The 18,920-nt window shown below is 39.9% G+C and overlaps 1 pseudogene; it reads right to left on the bottom strand.

Moving 5' to 3' along the window:
• Positions 1-11,748: 11,748 nt before the first annotated feature.
• LOC132419796 (large ribosomal subunit protein uL11-like) lies at positions 11,749-12,289 on the bottom strand (annotated as a pseudogene).
• Between the last annotated feature and the right edge of the window lie 6,631 nt (positions 12,290-18,920).

Here is an 18,920-nt window from a genome sequence, read left to right as displayed (position 1 = left end):
TCGGAGTCATAGCCATAAGAAACTGGATTCTGCCAACAACCTGAATGAGTTTAGAAGCAGGTTCTTCCCAAGAGCCTCCAGGTAAGAGCCCAGCCCAGTGGACACCTTAATTTCAGCCTTGTGGAACCCTGAGCAGAAAACCCAGCCAAGCCCAGGCTTCTGACCTACAGAGCTCTGAGATGATGAGTGAGTGTTTTACGCTGCTAAGCGTGCGGTAGCTCGTTACACTGCAATAGAAAATGAATACACACACAACTCTCAAGGAGGCTGGGAAATGGTGTCTGCGGTGGGACATCCATGTGCATTGTTAAACTTGGGGGGGAAGGAGGGGGCGGGTTTACAGTGAAAGAAAGAGAAAAATGAGTACTGGGGAGATGATAAGATGTCTTTCCACACACTGAAAATCTACACTATCCAATACAGTGGATACTAGCCTCATGTGGGTATTGAGCACTTGGAATGTGGCCAGTCCAAACTGAGACCTGCTGTAAATGTAAAATACACACTAGATTTTGAAGACCTAGTATGAAAAAAATGTATGTAAAATGTCTCATTAAGTATATATTGTTTACATTTTGAAATGATAATATTTTTGATATATTGGATTAAGTAAAATACATTCTTAAACTTAATTTCAAACTATTTTTTACTTTTAAAAATTTGGTTACATGTGTAAGTTAAAATTTAATTACATACATGGCTCCCATTAGAGTTTTATTGGACGGTGCTGCTGTAAATTCTTTTGTCTCAATTTTTCTTTACATGTACATAAATTTTTAAAAACATTATTTCGTTTTCTTTTCAACACTATAGGTTTAGAGAGGCAATGTTCCCAAAAGAAATAATGGCAAAGAAGGGAGTTCCTAGTCACAACCAGTGAATCTGTTCTCCCAGATGCCTTAATAAACTAGTTGATGCATGTACGTGTATAGGAGAGGTTGATAGAAGGAGGGTCTTGGAAAGAAAAGAAGGTTATGACATTAGATAACAGCATCATGGAGATGCAAATGGTGCTTATACCATCATGACTCATCCTTTGAGGCTGGGCACTCCACAGTCTCGAATAAAATCAAAAGGGGAGGGGTAGCTGTTATGTAGGTACATACCACAACCTATCATTATGGGAGGGTGAAGGAAGGACCGGCTGTCACAGCTCCGCCTCACCAGGACACGTATGTAGTGCCCTCTGGTGGACTATGGCGGCACTTGAGTCAGACGGGTCAGAATCCCCCACTTTTTTTTTTTTTTTTCTTTTTTGGTTGGCGCTACGCGTCTTGTGGGATCTTAGTTCCCTGACCAGGGATCAAACCTGCGCCCTCGGGACTGAAAGCTCAGAGTCTTAACCACTGGACCGTCAGGGAATTCCCCAGAATCCCCCATTTCTTGCCACCTCTGTCACCCTCGTCCAAGTCACCATCATCTCGAGTGAGAATTATCCTAAGAGATTCCTAATTGGTCTCCTCCCTTCCACTCCCGTCCACCAGAATGATCTTTTATTACTTTCATCAGATCATGTTACTCCTTTGCTCAAAACTCAGGAATCACTTTTCTTCTCACTCACAGTTAAAGCCAAAATCCTCACTATGCCCCAACACAACTACCCCTTACTCACTCTCTGGGCTTCTTGCTCTTCCTCTGATCATATAACACACCAAGCATGCTCCTGCTCTTACGTTTGCTATCTCCTCTGACTGGAATGCATGGATCCCTCTTCAAAGCGATACTCAAATGTCACCACATCACCTTATCACCCTAAATAGAAAAGCAACCCTCCTCCCAGCATTCTATATCCCTCTCAACTGGATTCTTTTTTTTTTTTTTTTTTTTGGCAATAGCATTTAACACCATCGGATATATTACATATTTACTTGTGTTATGTATTATATATTTGTTTATTACCTGTCTCCCCCTACTAGAATGCAAACTGCAAAAGGCAAGGACCTTGTCTGTTTTGTTCACAGTTGTATCCCCAGCATCTAGAACAGTGCTTAGCATGTGGTAGGTGGTCAACAAAAGTATATGTTGGATAAAGAAATGAAACAAGATCTGAACAATGAACAGGCATTGAATGCCTTCATTGTTTCATTCTTGGGTATGTCACACAAAGGTCAACTTTACAAATTTATGTAAAATTAATAAAATTCCTATATAATCCCCACATATTTCTTTTTAATTGGATTAAATTATCCTAAAATTCATTTGGAAAGAATAAAGTACCTGTGAATAGCCATTAAATGTAGGAAGAAGTACACTAAAGGTGCACTTGGCTTACCAGATACCAGAGGACACTATAAAGTTACCATAAAAAAATCCATATGATAAGGATAGACAAATGAACCAGTGTAACAGACTAGAAAATCCAGGAACAGATATCTGATTATAAGAATATAACATATGAAAGATGAATTTTTAATTCAGTGACAAAAGGATGATTAAATAATAAACAGTGCTGGGCTTCCCTGGTGGCGCTGTGGTTGAGAGTCCTCCTGCCGATGCAGGGGACACGGGTTCGTGCCCCGGTCCGCGAAGATATTACATGCCGCGAAGCGGCTAGGCCCGTGAGCCATGGCCGCTGAGCCTGCGCGTCCGGAGCCTGTGCTCTGCAACGGGAGGGGCCACAACAGTGAGAGGCCCGCGTGACGCAAAAAAAAAAAAAAAAAAAAAAAAGCTAATTTCTCCTTTCATCAGCCCTGGTATACAGAGGAGAGCTACCACTTAACTTTTTAAGAGATTCTGGTAGCCTCTCACCAGCAAATTTTTTATGGCCTTGGTAAACAGTGTGTCTTTGGGTTCTTTTCATAGAACATAATTATCTGGCAGGTCTCGTTATCCATAGTCTATTCAGCATTCTCACTTATCTGAGCCTTTTAACCCCACCTCCATCAACTTCCAGAGCAGTCCTAACTTTAAGCTTCCTTTAGCATGGGTCATCGCTTTTTCCATGCTTCTAGGATCCATCCTAGTGGTGAGTTTGCACCATCTCCTGGTTTTTGCCAGGACATTGAATCTTGTAACTCAAGAGAGGGATCCCAAGTCAATAAACTCTTCCATTTCCAATTTTATGTTGCTTCCCCCTTCATCAAGTACCCTCAGAATCCAGTTCCATATCTATCCTCTCTGGCTCCTGGGTACATGCTGGCTAGACCTTGCTGTTCCTATGGGTCACAATTCCTTTCTTCCCTTATCAGGCTCAGCACTTCCATAGCTCGGTTATGCTGCAGCTAACCTAGTATAGGCCAAGTGGCTAGGAAGGGAGTGGGGGCAGATCATGACAGGGGTACTTGTTGCTTTGTGAGGGAGGGGCATCTGCCCTGTCTCTCAGCAGAAAGGGAATGTTGGCTCTTACTAGAGAGAAGTGGGCCACTTCTGCAGGCTCAGAAGATTCAAAGGAATTCGTGGAGTTAAAATCTTTTGGGATATCCACCTTGATATCTCCATTCCATATGCCAGAATTTCAGGTTTTTCCAACCAGGACCCTGACTTTAGCATGAGATGTGCACATCCAGTTGGATTAGCAATAGCCATCCAATCCATCATCCGTATAGCACTATTCCCTCCACACATCTCAAGCATCTGGTACATTGTGCCCTCTATTCCATTGGATAGAGCATTCCATTCTATCGTTTCACCCTCCCAATTCACCCCTGGTTGTGCTCCACCTACCTCCAGTAATGGGGTCCTCCTTGTCAGATGGGTGGTCATCAGTTTCCAAAAACCCATCTTATCATCAGCTTTCTCATCCACTTTCTGTTACCAACTGTCAAAGGTCAAGTTCTCAAGAAGGAGATGCTGACATAGAGTTTGGGGTGTAAAATACTTATTAGAGATCTACACCTGTGAAAGGAAGGGAGTGAGAGCAGGATTGGCAGAGGGAAAGTCAACCTGTGCTGCAGACTCAGAAGAGTCTCAGCCAATCAGCAGCTCACTCTGGAGTGAGAAATCCCATCAGATTTGTCTAGCATCAAGTCTAAATGGTTGGACCTTTATACCCCTACTTTGCTCAGTCACCAGATTCAGGCTGCCCAGCAAGGGGGTGATCTCAGGCAAGGCGGCCCTCTGTAGACTCTGAGAGAATTAACAGCTGGAGACTCTCTGCTGACCACTCTTGCTGCAGCTGGGCAGCAGGTCCTTCCTCGCAGGGCGATCTGGAAAACACACCACCATGCATGCCACAATAATATATATACATAGAAGTGCATAAATCCCAAGTGAACTCACCCAGGTGACCATCACCCAGCTCAAGAAACAGAAATTACCAGCACCACAGAAGCCCCATTCATCCCTCCTTTCAGTCAGTCTCTCCCCCAAGGTAGCCACTATCCTTCTATCACCATAGATTCATTTATCTGCCTTTATTTTTAACTGTGGTCAAATACACATAACATAAAATTTACCATCTTAACCATTTTTAAGTGTTCAGTAGGGTTCAGTACATTCACACTCTTGTGCAACCAATCTCCAGAACTCTTCATCTTCCCGAACTAAAACGACCCATTAAACAACTCCCCATTCCTCCCTCCCCCGCAGCCCCAGGCAACCACCATTCTACTTACTGCTTCAATGACTTTAACTACTTTAGACCTCATGTAAGTGGAATCATATAGTATTTGTCTTTTTGTGATAGTCTTATTTCACTTAGCATAATATCCTCAAAGTTCATCCATGTTGTAGCAGGTGTCAGAATTTCCTTCCTTTTTAAGCCTGAGTGATTTCATTGTATGTGTACACCACATTTTGTTTATCCATTTCTCTGTTGCTAGACCCTTGGGTTGCTTCCACCTTTTGGCTATTGTGAATAACACTGCTATGAGTATGAGTGTACTCATTTATCTGTGTTTGAGCTTTATATAAATGGAATGAGTTACAGCATGTGTATTCTTTTGTGGCTGGTTTCTTTCTCTTGACATTATGTTTGTGAAGTTCATCTATTTTGTTTTGTATAGTAATAATTTCTTCTCTCTCATTGATATATAGTATTTTGTTGTGTGATCACAACTCAATTTTCTTATCCATTCTACCATTGATGGACACTTAGGTTGTTTCCAGGTCTTAGCTATTATGAAAAGCACTGCTATTCACGTTCTTATTCGTGTCTTCTACTGTACACATGTATGCCTGTCTGAGGACACATACGTAAGAGTTAAATTGCCGAGTCATAGACATACATAGTTTTACTAGGTACTGCCAAATAGTTTTCCAAGTGGCTGTACCAGTTTACCCTTTTAGAAGCACTGAATGAGTGTTCCACTTGTTTCACATCCTCAGCAGCACTTGATATCATCAGTCATTTTAATTTTAGCCATTCTCATTGGCATAAAGTGGTATCTCATTGTGGTTTTAATTTGCATTTCCCTGATGACTAATGAGGCTGAAAACTTTTCATGTTTGTCAGTCAATTGCATATCCTCATTTGTGAAGTATTCATGTACTTTGCCCTTTTCTTAATCGAGTTGTCTAGTTTTTTTCTTATTGATTTTTTGTATTGTAGCATGTGTGTATATTTTTCAAAGGGTGTTTAATTCTCCACTGCAGATGGCATGGGTTTGCTCTAGAACCCCAAGGACCCTTCTTGGCTTGCCACAAATTACACAATTACAGCATCTTCTCCCATCTTCCCCCCACCCCCACCCCATGCACGTATACGTATTGATGTGTGTGTGTGTGTGTGTGTGTGTGTATGCACGTGCTCTTGGTGTCTGTTGTCAGATATATGTATTGCATGTACATATATGCAATATATGGCTTGCCTTTTTGCTCACTTAATGGAGTCTTTGATGAACAATAATTCTTCATTTTAATAAGTTTGAATTATCAGTTTTTTCTTTATGCTTAGTGCTCTCTGTGTTCCTCTTACAATTTATTTTTTAAATATATACATAAGAATAAACACGTCTTTACTGAAATAAAAATATACTTTTGTGACCCACCTAAGGTTAAATTGTGTAACATCATTCCTTCTCACACAGCATGACGTTGCTAACCCACCACCCTGCCTTTGTATCAGCAGTTCTGGAATCAGCAGCGTGTCAGGGACCAATGCAAAAACTCCTTCTCCTCTTTCCCACCAGAGCCCTGATTTTGTTCAGGTGCCGCCTCCCTCCATGTAGCCCTGTGCTTCAAGGGAAGATGGCCCCACTCCGAGCTCCAGGAGGGGCATCGTGATTGCTTAATCAAATCATGGCTCCACATACCTCCTGCCATGGACATGGGACCCAATTCTGGCTAAGGAAATGTGAGGGGCTCCCGGGAAAGTAATTTTTGCTCCCTTCAGAGAGAACAGGAGAAGTTGGCCCATTTCATACATTGGATACATTCATACATTATGGAGCCTGAGGGCAAATCCCATACCCTGAGCATAGAGATTTGCCTCAACGAACCTGGGCCTTTGATGACTTCAAGTGCCATTGCTCATAGTACGCCTGAAGAACAACCTTCTGCCATCTACATTTCCTTATGACTGAAGCCGTTTTGAATCAGGGTTCCAGTGCCTTTCAGCTGAAAGTACCTAGTGACCTTGGGTGAATGACGGAATGTGGACGTCCTTGGTGGATTGCGTGTGCAGGGCCAGCTTCATGGGTTAGTGGCTTGTGCTGTCACATGAAGCTCCATGCTCAGTAGGATCCCCTGCCTGGTATAATGTTCTGCTGTTACTGTTTTGAAATTCTTAATAACTTATGAACAAGGGGCCCTGAATTTTCTTTTCACAATGGGCCCCCCAAATTATGTAGCTGGTCCTGGCAATGTGACATTTCTCGTCTCTTTGTTTTTCTTTATTTGCCCTCTCAATCTTTGAATCTTCATAGCTTCATCTTCAAGACTCTAGTCTAGATGCCTCATCTGCATAACCCACCAGCTTAACTAAAATGAGGAGGTTGGACCATTCATCAGCTGATCCCTAAGGAGACTACCAGCACTGCTAAGAATTCAGCTTCCCCCATCCCATTTTGGTAAGCAACGACTTTTCAGTATCCCAAAAGTGACTTTTACAAGGCAAAATCCAAGCCCCTTTGCCTGGCATTCTGTATCTTTTTCTTTTTTTTAAATTTAATTTTATGTATGTATTTATTTATTTGTATCTATTTTGGCTGTGCCGTGTGGCTTGTGGGATCCTAGTTCCCCGACCAGGGATCGAACCCAGGTCCCCTGCAGTGGAAGCTCGGAGTCCTAATCACTGGACCGCCAGGGAAGTCTCATCGGTATCTTTTTCAAAATTAAAAGATTTTGTCTTTTTCTCGTGTCACTCTTTCAACCTCAACCTCTGTTACTCTCCAGTAGGAATCACCCACTTCAGCCAAAATGAAAATAATAATAATAATAATGAAAATAATGTATTCACACATAAACAATGCAATAATGACAACAGACTGTATTTATACATATTACAACATTTGACCCTCACCATAAGTCTGTGAGATATAATTTTGAAATAATTACTCTGCACCTTTATTCTATTACAAATAAAATTTGATGATCAGCATTATATTTAGAAGTCACAAACTTAATAAGTGTAGTTAGTTACTGGTCACTTTTACAAATTTTTTACTTTTAAAGAATTTCAGACTTACAGAATGGATGCATGAAAAGTACAAAGACCTCCCATATACCTTTTATTCAGATTCTCAAAATGTTAACATTTTACCACATTTGCTTTATTGTTCTTTCTTTCTCTCTTTCTCTCACATATATATGTATGTATGTTTATGTGTATATAAGTATATATATATATATATATATATATATATATATATATAATATATAACTACTTCCTGAACCATTTGACCATTTGAGAGTAAACTGCAGATATGATGCCCTTTCACCCCTAAACACTTGAGTGTATGTCTCCTAAAACAAGGACATTCTCTTATATAACAATAGCACAATTATAAAATCATAAAAATATCATTGTTACAATAATACCATCTAACCCACGGATTTTATTCAGATATCATTAATTATCTCAATATTGTCCTTTGTAGCAACGAAGAAAATAGTATTTTTCTGGTTCAGAATCCAATCCAGGGTTACATATTGCATTTAGTGAACTAGTCTCTTTAGTTCCTTCAGTCTAGATTCATTCCTCAGTCTTTCTTTGCCTTTCATTACCTTGTCACTTGAAGAATACAGGCAAGATATTTTGTATAAAGTCCTTCAATTTAGGTTTATCTGTTTTTTCCTCATGATTAAGTTCAGGCTATGTATTTTTGGCAGGAATATCACAAAAATGATGCTGTGTTTTTCTCAGTTCATTAAATCAGGAGGCACAAGGTATCTATTTGTCCCATTACTGGTGATGTTTTTTAACTTTGATCCCTAAGTTAAGGTGGTGTCTGTCGGGTTTTCCATTGTAAACTTATTCTTTGTCCATTTGTAATTAATAAGTATCATGTGGGGAGATATTTTTATACTATACCTTATTCCTCATAAAACTAGTTTCAGTATCCCTTGACGCTAAAGTTAATAATTCCTTGCATTGAAAAAGTATACATGACCCAATGGTTAAAAAAAATCCAAATAACATACATACTTAATATACAGTGAATATAGTGAATAGTACTGTGAAAAGTAAGTCTTCTGATTTCAGATCCTCAGATTCCCTCCTCCTGTTACCTTTTTGTGTATGTGTCCTGTGGCAGAGACAATGTCAACATGACATTGAAACCCATTTTATTTTCTTCTTCCTGGGCATGAAGAATGACAATATTTCCTACCCTGCCTGGTAGTGAGGCAGGGCTCATGAGACTAGTTCTACTTCAAGAACTATAAACAGAAGTGATATGTGCCCTGCTGAGCCAAAGCATTTAGTGCTAATGTGTGACTCTCCAGCTCTCTCTCCCCATGCTGCAGCAATTGTGGAAGCCATGCCTTTAGGTGAGGAAGCCACAAGATGGAAACAGCCTGGATCCCTGAGTTACCACATGGAGAACAGCTGCCCTAAAAGAGTTGCCTGTCTCTCAATGGACACGTGTATGCACCAGAAATATAAGCCTTTTCTGTGGTAAACAACTGAGATTTCAAGCTTAACATGTTGCTACAACATAATTTAGTCTATCCCAATAAAATTACTCTGGAAATGTTCCTCATGTATTAAAAAACATGTAATTATGTGTAATTTTATTGTACGTAAATAGGTACATTATGAAATGTTCTGTATCTTCCTTAACAACATCTTTGAGATATTTCTACATCAGAATTTTTAGCTCATTCTTCTTAAGAGTTGGAAAGTGCTCTATTGCAGGAATGTACTTCAATATACATTTAGAAGATTAATTTCTTAAATAGGTACTACATATATATATATAGTTTAAAATTAAAACAGTTCAAAAGAGTATATGTGAAAAATTCTCCCTCCCACAGCTTCCCTGTGCCAACAAATTTCCCTCCAAAGGTAATGAATATTTTCTGTTCCATCTGTATACTTCCAGAGATATGTATAGATAAGATGCTTAAATGAACCTCACTTAGTCTCAGATTTGGCTGAGACCCCAAAACAGTAAGGTCATATTCAAAGTTAGATGCAAATTCACCAACACAGGATTTGCAGAGGGAGAGTGTAGAAAACCAGCTTTTTACTCTTAGTTCACCACCTACCTCCAGCTTACAAAAGGCATTGGAGAGGCTGAAAAAAAAGATAGGAGAGTCAAGGTTTTTAGAGGAAGCTGTTGTATTTTGTACTGAGTCATTGCCACCATCCTCAACCTCATCCTGAGGTGTGTATGCCCTTTGCCTCACTCACACTGATGTAAGGAATTTTGCTGGGAACACACAGCAATGTGTAATATTGCTTCCTATCTGAGAGACATGGTGGCTGATGTCTGAATTACATTTGGGATATATAAAAGGTAAAGGACTGGCTCAGGCATCCTATGGGGTAGAGATGAGGCTATGGTTTGGAATATAACAGAACTGCCAACAATAGGTCAAAGGAGCATGTTTTCTCTAGTCCAAATGTGGTACATACATGCAAGAGCTCTGGAGAAGCATTGTCTTGGATCCTGTTCAAGAAAGCTGCCAAAAGAAGTGAGTGGACTTCAGCAGAAGGAAGGTGCAGTCGTATCACCAGATGCCTGGGGTCTCAAGAAAGAATTGTTAACAAACAACCACAAAAGCAATGTACTCATCTATGCAAAGGAAAGTACAGAGATGAGATCCCCAAAGATGGAATGATGGAGCTTTAAAGAACTCAGAGATACAACCTGCAAAAAAAAGAGTAAGTCTTAAACCTCTGCAAACCCCAGAGAATGTAGATGCCACTCATGACAGTACTGGTCAAGTACAAACATTACAGTCTCCCTTGTGACTTCCTCCATATGTTCCAACCTTAACAGGCTTCATGGTTGTGTAAGTTATTCACTGAAAATGGCACCTGACTGTAGGTGCTAATGGGGGCTGAAATCCAACCTGCTTTCCACTCTCCAAACCATATGCCCTGGCACGGGGTTGTGTCTACTTGGAGGAAGAGTTGCCTTTTCCTACTTCACACAGAGGTGCAGTTCTCTCACCATGGGGTTGCATTCACCCAGAAGGGAGAACCTTTTTCTAATCTATCCAAAGACACCAGAGGAACTAGCAGCCACCCAGCTTGGAAAGATTAGAGACAGTAGCAACAAGATGAGGAAAGTGGAAGCATTGAATGAAGAAAGAATGAAACTGATCACACACGCCTTTTCCATAGGAGGTGACTCACATCCTAGAGACCCACGCTGGGAGACAGGAAGAAGCCTCAGTCTTAAATCAGTTTTAGAGTGATGACTATTAGAGGGGGCTGGGCATTTCTGTTACTTAACTGATGTTGTTTGGGAGCCTAGCATTTCAGGAGGAATCTTAATACGTAAGAGTAATTAGCAAAGTTGATGGATTTGACCAAGGTGAAAGGGGCAAGGGAAAACCAGCCATAGAGAGTAAACTAAAGGGCCAGTGGAAGACAAAAATTAAGGTGCTTTCTGATTTACACCCTGTAATGGAGACCTCTAGCTCCCTACTTATATACATTCTGTCCTTTACAATTTGATATAACCTCTAGACTAAATTCTCTGTAAGGGGATGTAAGATGGATTAAGGTGTAATCGATGGGTGCCACTTCCAGGACTGGCCTAGTAAACACGTCCACCCATACCCACACACAATGAAACTCTTTCTTTCCTCTCCTCCCAGATGGATGCAAGTGGTGACAGAGCCATGAAAGATGACAGACAGAAGGAATCTTGGTCCATGAGTGACAGGGAGGATGAGAGCTGCCCCACCAAGCTGAACACCTGTTCAAGACCGCTAGGTGAGCAGAATCTAAACTTCTATTTTGTTAATTCGTTGCATTTTAGGTTTGCTTGTATTAAAGGAATCACAATTCTTTCAAATCTAGAAAGAAAAACAAACACACAAAATTATTTATTTAAGAAATTATTTCTTTCCAGGCAAGGGAGAACTGTAAGGAGACAGATAATCTCTGTGAACAAAGTAAAAGATAGGGTTTATATAGGGCTTGGGGGAAATGTGGGGTTTAAGTTAAATATGAATGACTGGCTATGACTGGCTCAAAATGAAGTGGGGTTAGTCATTGATTAGGTGGATTTCAAGAGCAGACCTATTGTAGCAGGGTTTGGTTTTCTGTGGGTGATTCAGCCCAAGACTGATATTGAATGGTCTTTCCTTTTCCCGTTTAAATACCTGAGGACATGAGTAACGTTCTTCAGGTAAGAGTAGAATTTTCTTTTTTTTGGTTGTCAAATAACCCTTTATTTTTCTTTGCAGTTCTTAACTAGTTGGGCATTCCACTGCACCACTGTTGATGTCATCTATGATGTGAGGGTGGCGGCCATCAACATTGCAGCCCACAGACTGGATGGCCCCCAGGATCTATTTAATGGTTCCAGAGAGTTCCCTAGCTAAAGATCGATACCGCATCTGTCAGGCAATGTTGACAATCTCATCAAAAGTGATGTTTCCACTGTGCTTAATGCTTTTCTGCTTCCTTCTGTCTCTTGGCAGTTCCTTGGGGCATTGATGATCAATCCTCAACCTGGGCTTGTCTGTTCTGAATGGTCAGTTTCACAGTAATCCTCAGACCCTTCCAATCACCAGTTGCCTTGGCGATGTCATCACCAACCTTTTTTGGAGACAGACCCAGGGGGCCAATCTTGGGGGCCAGGGCAGATGTGGCACCGACTTCCCCACTGGTGCACCTCAGGTACACAACTTTGATCTTGTTGGGGTCAAACTTAGGCAACATGGTGGCAGCTGGTGTCGGATGAACCCGGATTCAGGACAACTGAAGAAAGTTGCACCTTGGCCTCCTCTGAGCCAAAAGCTGGAAGTCTTTTTCTTTTTTTTTAATTTTTCTTGAAGTATAGTTGATTTACAATGCTGTGTTAGTTTCAGGTGTACAGCAAAGTGATTCAGTTATACATATACATGTATCCACTCTTTTTTAGATTCTTTTCCCATATCGGCCATTACAGAGTATTGAGTAGGGTTCCCTTGTGCTATATAGTAGGTCCTTGTTAGTTATCTATTTTATATATAACAGTGTGTATATGTCAATCCCAATCTCCCAATTTATCTCTCCCCCTACCCTTACCCTGGGTTAACCATAAGTTTGTTTTCTACATATGTAACTCTATTTCTGTTTTGTAGGTAAGTTCATTTGTACCCTTTTTTTAGATTCTACATATAAGTGATATCATATGATATCTGTCTTTCTCTGTCTGACTTACTTCACTCCGTGTGACAATCTCTAGGTCCATGCATGTTGCTGTAAATGGCATTATTTCGTTCTTTTTTATGGCTGAGTAATATTCCATTGTATATATGTACCACATCTTCTTTATCCATTCCTCTGTTGATGGACATTTAGGTTGCTTCCATATCCTGGCTATTGTAAATATTGCTGCAATGAACATTGGGGTGCATGTATCTTTTTGAATTATGGTTTTCTCTGGTTATATGCCCAGAAGTGGGATTGCTGGATCATATGGTAGCTCTATTTTTAGCTTTTTAAGCAACCTCCATACTGTTCTCCACAGTGCTGTACAATTTACATTCCCATCAAGTGTAGGAGAGTTCTCTATTCTCCACACCCACTCCAGCATTTATTGTTTGTAGACTGATGATGGCCATTCTGACCAGTGTGAGGTGATACCTCATTGCAGTTGTTTTTTGTTGTTGTTGTTGTTTTGGTTTTTTTTGCAGTTGTTTTTTAAAATAAATTTATTTATTTTAGTTTTGGCTGCATTGGGTCTTTGTTGCTGTGCGTGGGCTTTTCTCTAGTTGCGGCTCACGGGGACTGCTCTTTGTTGTGATGTGCAGGCTTCTCATTGCGGTGGCTTCTCTAGCTGCGGAGCGTGGGCTCTAGGCGCATGGGCTTCAGTAGTTGTGGCTTGCGGGCTTATTTGCTCCGCAGCATGTGGGATCTTCCCGCGCCAGGGCTCGAACCCATGTCCCCTGCATTGGCAGGTGGATTCTTAACCACTGCGCCACAAGGGAAGCCCCTCATTGCAGTTTTGATTTGCATTTCTCTAGTAATTAGTGATGTTGAGCATCTTTTCTTGTGCTTTTTAGCCATCTGTACGTCTTCTTTGCAGAAATGTCTATTTAGATCTTCTGCCTATTTTTTGATTGGGTTTCTTTTCTTTCTTTTTTTTTTGATATTGAGCTGCATGAGCTCTTCATATATTTTGGAGATTAATCCCTTGCTGGTTGCTTCGTTTGCAAATATTTTCTCCCATTCTGAGGGTTGTCTTTTCGTTTTGCTTATGGTTTCGTTTGCTGTGCAAAAGCTTTTACGTTTAATTAGTTCCCACTTGTTTAGTTTTATTTTCATTACTCTAGGAGGTGGGTTGAAAAAGATCTTGCTATGATTTATGTCAAAGAGTGTTCTGCCTGTGTTTTCCTCTAAGACTTTAATAGTATCCGGCCTTACATTTAGGCCTTTAATCCATTTTGAGTTTATTTTTATGTATGGTGTTAGGGAGTGTTCTAATTTCATTCGTTTACATGTAGCTGCCCAGTTTTCCCAGCACCGCTTAAGAAACGGTCTTTTCTCCATTGTATATTCTTGCCTTCTTTGTCATAGATTAGGTAACCATAGGTTCGTGGGTTTATCTCTGGACTTTCTATCCTGTTCCATTGATCTACATTTCTGCTTTTGTGCCAGTACCGTACTGCATTTTTTTTTTTTTTTTTTTTTTGGCTGCGTTGGGTCTTCGTTGCTGTGCGAGCTTTCTCTAGTTGTGGCGAGCAGGGGCTACTCTTCATTGTGGTGCACAGGTTTCTCATTGAGGTGGCTTTTGTTGTGAAGCACAGGCACTAGGCACACGGGCTTCAGTAGTTGTGGCACGTGGACTCAGTAGTTGTGGCTCATGGGCTGTAGAGTACAGGCTCAGTAGTTGTGGTGCACGGGCTTAGTTGCTCCGCGGCATGTGGGATCTTCCCGCACCAGGGCTCGAACCCATATCCCCTGTATTGGCAGACGTATTCTTAATCACTGAGCCACCAGGGAAGCCCCATACTGTTTTGATTACCGTAGCTTTGTAATGTAAAGAGTGGAATTTTCCAGTCTCAGCTCCCTTTTGGTCCTCATTGACAGATCATGGAAGAGGCTATTAAATATTGTGTAGAACAAGAATGGGCAATTTTTTAAAAAGGTACAAATGAACTTATTTACAAAACAGAAAAAGACTCACAGACATGGAAAACAAAAGTATGCTTACCCAAGTGGGGAGTGATATATTAAGAGGTTGGGATTAACATACACACACTACTATATATAAAACAGATAACCAACAATGACTTACTGTGTAGCACAGGGAACAATACTCAATATTTTGTAAAACTGATAAGAGAAAAGAATCTGAAAAAGAATATACATATATATATGTATAACTGAATCACTGTGCTGTACACCTGAAACTAACACATTGTAAATCAACTATACTTCAATTTTAAAAAAGATATTAAAAAAAGAATGTTAAAATAATATGTGCACAGATATGATAGGACACATTTTATTAAAAATCAGAAAAACAGAATGGGCAATTATTTTTCCTGCAAAGGACCAGAAGGTAAATATTTTAGGCTTTGCAAGCCATCCGGTCTCTGTTGCAGGTACTCAGCTCTGCTGTTATAGCACAGAACATCATGGACAATATGTAAACAAATAAGTGTGGTCATGTTCAAATAAAACTTTATTTACAAAAACAGGTGGTTGGCCAGATTTGATCCACAGGCCATAGTTTGCTGACCCCTAGTCTAGAATTCTAGATCTAATCTATCTAGGTTAGATATGGTTTTGGTTTTCCCTGCTGGGTGAAATGGTGGTTGTAGTGATCATCATGATTTCATTTTGTTTTTGACTCAGGATCATCTGTTGCACTATCTGATGAGGCAGCCACCACATAGTAGAGTTTAATTCCAACACCAACTACGTAGAATATGACTGCAACATAAATATACAACTAGTAGAATAAGGAGGGACTGGAAAGTTCACCGAAGTCATAATTCACATTTTCACAGATTAAATCGCCAGATAAGATCTTCTTCTTCTTTTTTTAAAAAATATTTATTTATTTATTTTTATTTTGGTTGCGCCGGGTCTTAGTTGTGGCACTCGGGATCTTTGCTGAGGCATGCGGGATCTTTAGTTTTAGCATGTGGGATCTTTCTTTTTTTTTTTTTTTTTTTAGTTGCGGCATGCAGGCTTCTTAGTTGCAGCATGCATGCGGGATCTAGTTCCCCGACCAGGATAGAACCCAGGCCCCCTGCATTGGGAGCGCAGAGTCTTACCCACTGGACCACCAGAGAAGTCCCAAGATCCTCTTCTTGACCTAAGTTATGGTAATAAGACAAGGAGTATAGACCAGGTTGTTACCTTCTGAAATTTTTTGAAGTTTCTCTCACTTTTTTGATAATGTTAAAACCTGTCTGAGAGAACTTTGGGAATACAAGCTGCTTCAAAGCAAATAGATCTGAAGTTTCTGAGGGAACTGTATTGCCAAAAAACCCCACAAGCCTGGCCTGAATAAATAAGTAAAGCCATAAAACAACACTTGGGTCTCCAACCCTGCACCATCAGGAAGCAGGCTGTCAAAGCTGTATAGTCCCCAAGGAAGGTATGCTCCCACTTCACGTACAGCCAGGGAGAAAAATGGCTGAGGGAGGACTTGCCAGAGGGCAGAACCAGGGTAGAAGGAGAACAATGACAAGAGAATTCTTCTTCGAGAGCAAAATTGGGTCTAATATGAGAACTTCCTTCACTGCCCAGAAAGGGTGTCTTTTTTTACCCGCCCCCATTTAACTTTTTGTTTTCATTGAAGTATAATTGACCTACAACACTGTGTTAGTTCCAGGTGCACAACATGGTGATTTGATATTTCTATACATTACGAGATGATCACCACGATAAGTCTAGTTACTATCTGTCACCATGCAAAGATATTACATAATTATTGACTATACTCTCCATGCTGTTCATTTTATCTCTGTGACTCATTTATTTTGTAACTGAAAGATTGTACCTCTTAATCTCACCACCCATTTCATTTATTCCCCCCCCACCCCCCGGCAACCACCTGTTTGCTCTCAGTATCTATGAGTCTGTTTCCATTTTGTTGTTTGTTCATTTGTTGTGTTTTTTTTTAGATTCCATATATAAGTGAGATCATACAGTATTTGTCTTTCTCTGACTTATTTCACTTAGCACTATACCCTCTAAGTCCATTCATGCTGTTACAAATGGCAAGATTTCATTATTTTTTAGGCCGACTAACATTACATTGTGTGTGTGTATGTGGGAGGAGATATATATATATATATAGAGAGAGAGATATAGATAGAGAGAGAGACATAGACAAATAGATCCAAAACACGACTCAGCAAAATAGTTTATTTCTCGTTCACCTAATAGTCCTGAACAGATATGGTTGATTTATAATGTTGTGTTAGTTGTCTTTTGATAATACCTATTCTGACAGGTATGAGGTGATACCTCAGTGTGGGTTTTTTTTTTTAACTATTAAACTCATTGTGGTTTTGATTTGCATTTCCTTAATGATTGAGCATCTTTTCATGTGTTTCATCCAGGCTAATTAGAAAAGACTGTGATCCAGATATTGATATGAAATTCAATAATTGAATGGGACTTTTGTCTTCTCCCTTGGGGGAAGGGTGAATATATTTGGTGACCAGAGAGGCTGACTGTAACAGAGACCTTGTCTGTCTACCGAAAGCTATTAGTCTCTGGGACTACTAGAGTAGCTTCCCATATTCCCATTCAATTTGGGTGTAGCCATATGACCAAATTTTCTCCAATGTAATGTGAGTGGAAGCATTATCTACCACTTTCTGGGGATGGTAGACCACAAGATGAACAGATCCAAGGACGCTGAATGACGGCAATGTAGGAAAGCTTCCTCCCTGACCTGAATAACTGTCCAGGACTATTAGGTGAGCAAGAAATAAACTATTTTGCTGAGTCGTGTTTTGGATCTATTTGTTGCAGTAGTTTAGCCTGCATTAACTGATATACACCCCATGAGTCATGCTTGTTCAACATAATGATTATATATATGCATCCTCTTTAAACATAATTATTAATAGTATCAAACTAAACATCCTGTAACGAGCCTTGCTTTTTTCATTTAATGTCTTGGAAAGTGTTCCATATTAGTACATTAAAAACTTCATTTTTATATTCTTTCCTTTTTGCTTTTTGACAGCTTAAGTACAATGTTACCTAACCAGTTCCCTACTGATGGACATCTAGGCTTTTTCTAATCTATAGGTAGTGTTCTATGTTGCAGTTCTTTCAGCTGGTACTCTGCAAATGCAAGGCACAGTTCAGCTTCAGGTCCAGCAGTGTCTGGTTTTACTCTCTGAATTAGGACTTTACTTAGTTTCTTTTAGACAAATTACAAAGCTAATATTTGACCATATTGATTCTCTGTGGCCTACTATTGTAAAATTCAAATGGTTACAAATTCAAATACTTACATTGATGGGAGGAATATAGCATGGTGGTTAGTAGCACGAATTACAGTCAGACAGCCCTGGATTCAAATCCCAGCTCTGCTACGTGTAATATGTAACTTAACCTTGGGCAAGTTGCTTAACTACTATAAGCATTAGTTTTCTCACCAGTAAAATGGGGGTTATTTTGAGGATTAAATGATAATGTAAGTGAAGTGCTTAGTGCATGACAACCATCAGTTAATAAGCACTGTAGAATTTTCCTTAATGTACAATTTTTTTCTAATTACCAAAGAAAGCAAAAATTAACCCTGAGTCTAAGGTTAGGACATGTATCATAACTATCTTTATTGTTAAGATGGGAAATTGTTTTTTAAAAGATTACATCATTTTTCCTTTTTCAAAATGATTTTATTTTACATACTTTTCTGTAACTTGCTAGTCTCTTTTTAAATTCTACAACTGACAGCTTCCTATGTCAGTAGAAATGTACTGACTTCATTCTTTTTAAAGACTGTAATTTGGGGGGTGGGGGATGATTCATTTTTATTGAGGAGAGAGCCCTCAAATCTTGTGACTATTCATTTGAATTTTGTATCAAACTGTCAGGGTTAGATTGTATTGGGTCCAGGCTGATTCTATAGTGCAGGTTCAGGAAATTCAGTCATTGCAGATGCCATAGTTAATGTTAAAGCAAACAACACAGAGGCTTCATTGAGTTGGAGAGTGAGAGGGAAGTAGCTACAGAAAACATACACAAACGTAAATGCCATTCTCCTAGCACTTGAATTCCAGAAGTGAAACTGGAGGGTTCGACTGTCCATATTAGGAAATGACTGGTTGCTTGATGACCACAGTGTTAAGCTAAGTATTTTGCCCTATTTATTGTGAGGGTAGGAGGAGGCATGAAAGGGAATTGGTCAGGAGGACATTATTAGTAAATCAGTTTTAGTAAAACTAACAAT

Source organism: Delphinus delphis, chromosome 2, assembly GCF_949987515.2.
Source record: "Delphinus delphis chromosome 2, mDelDel1.2, whole genome shotgun sequence".
NCBI lineage: Eukaryota > Metazoa > Chordata > Mammalia > Artiodactyla > Delphinidae > Delphinus > Delphinus delphis.
Note: the sequence above shows the minus strand (reverse complement) of the source record. Positions and strands in the feature narration are given on the sequence as shown.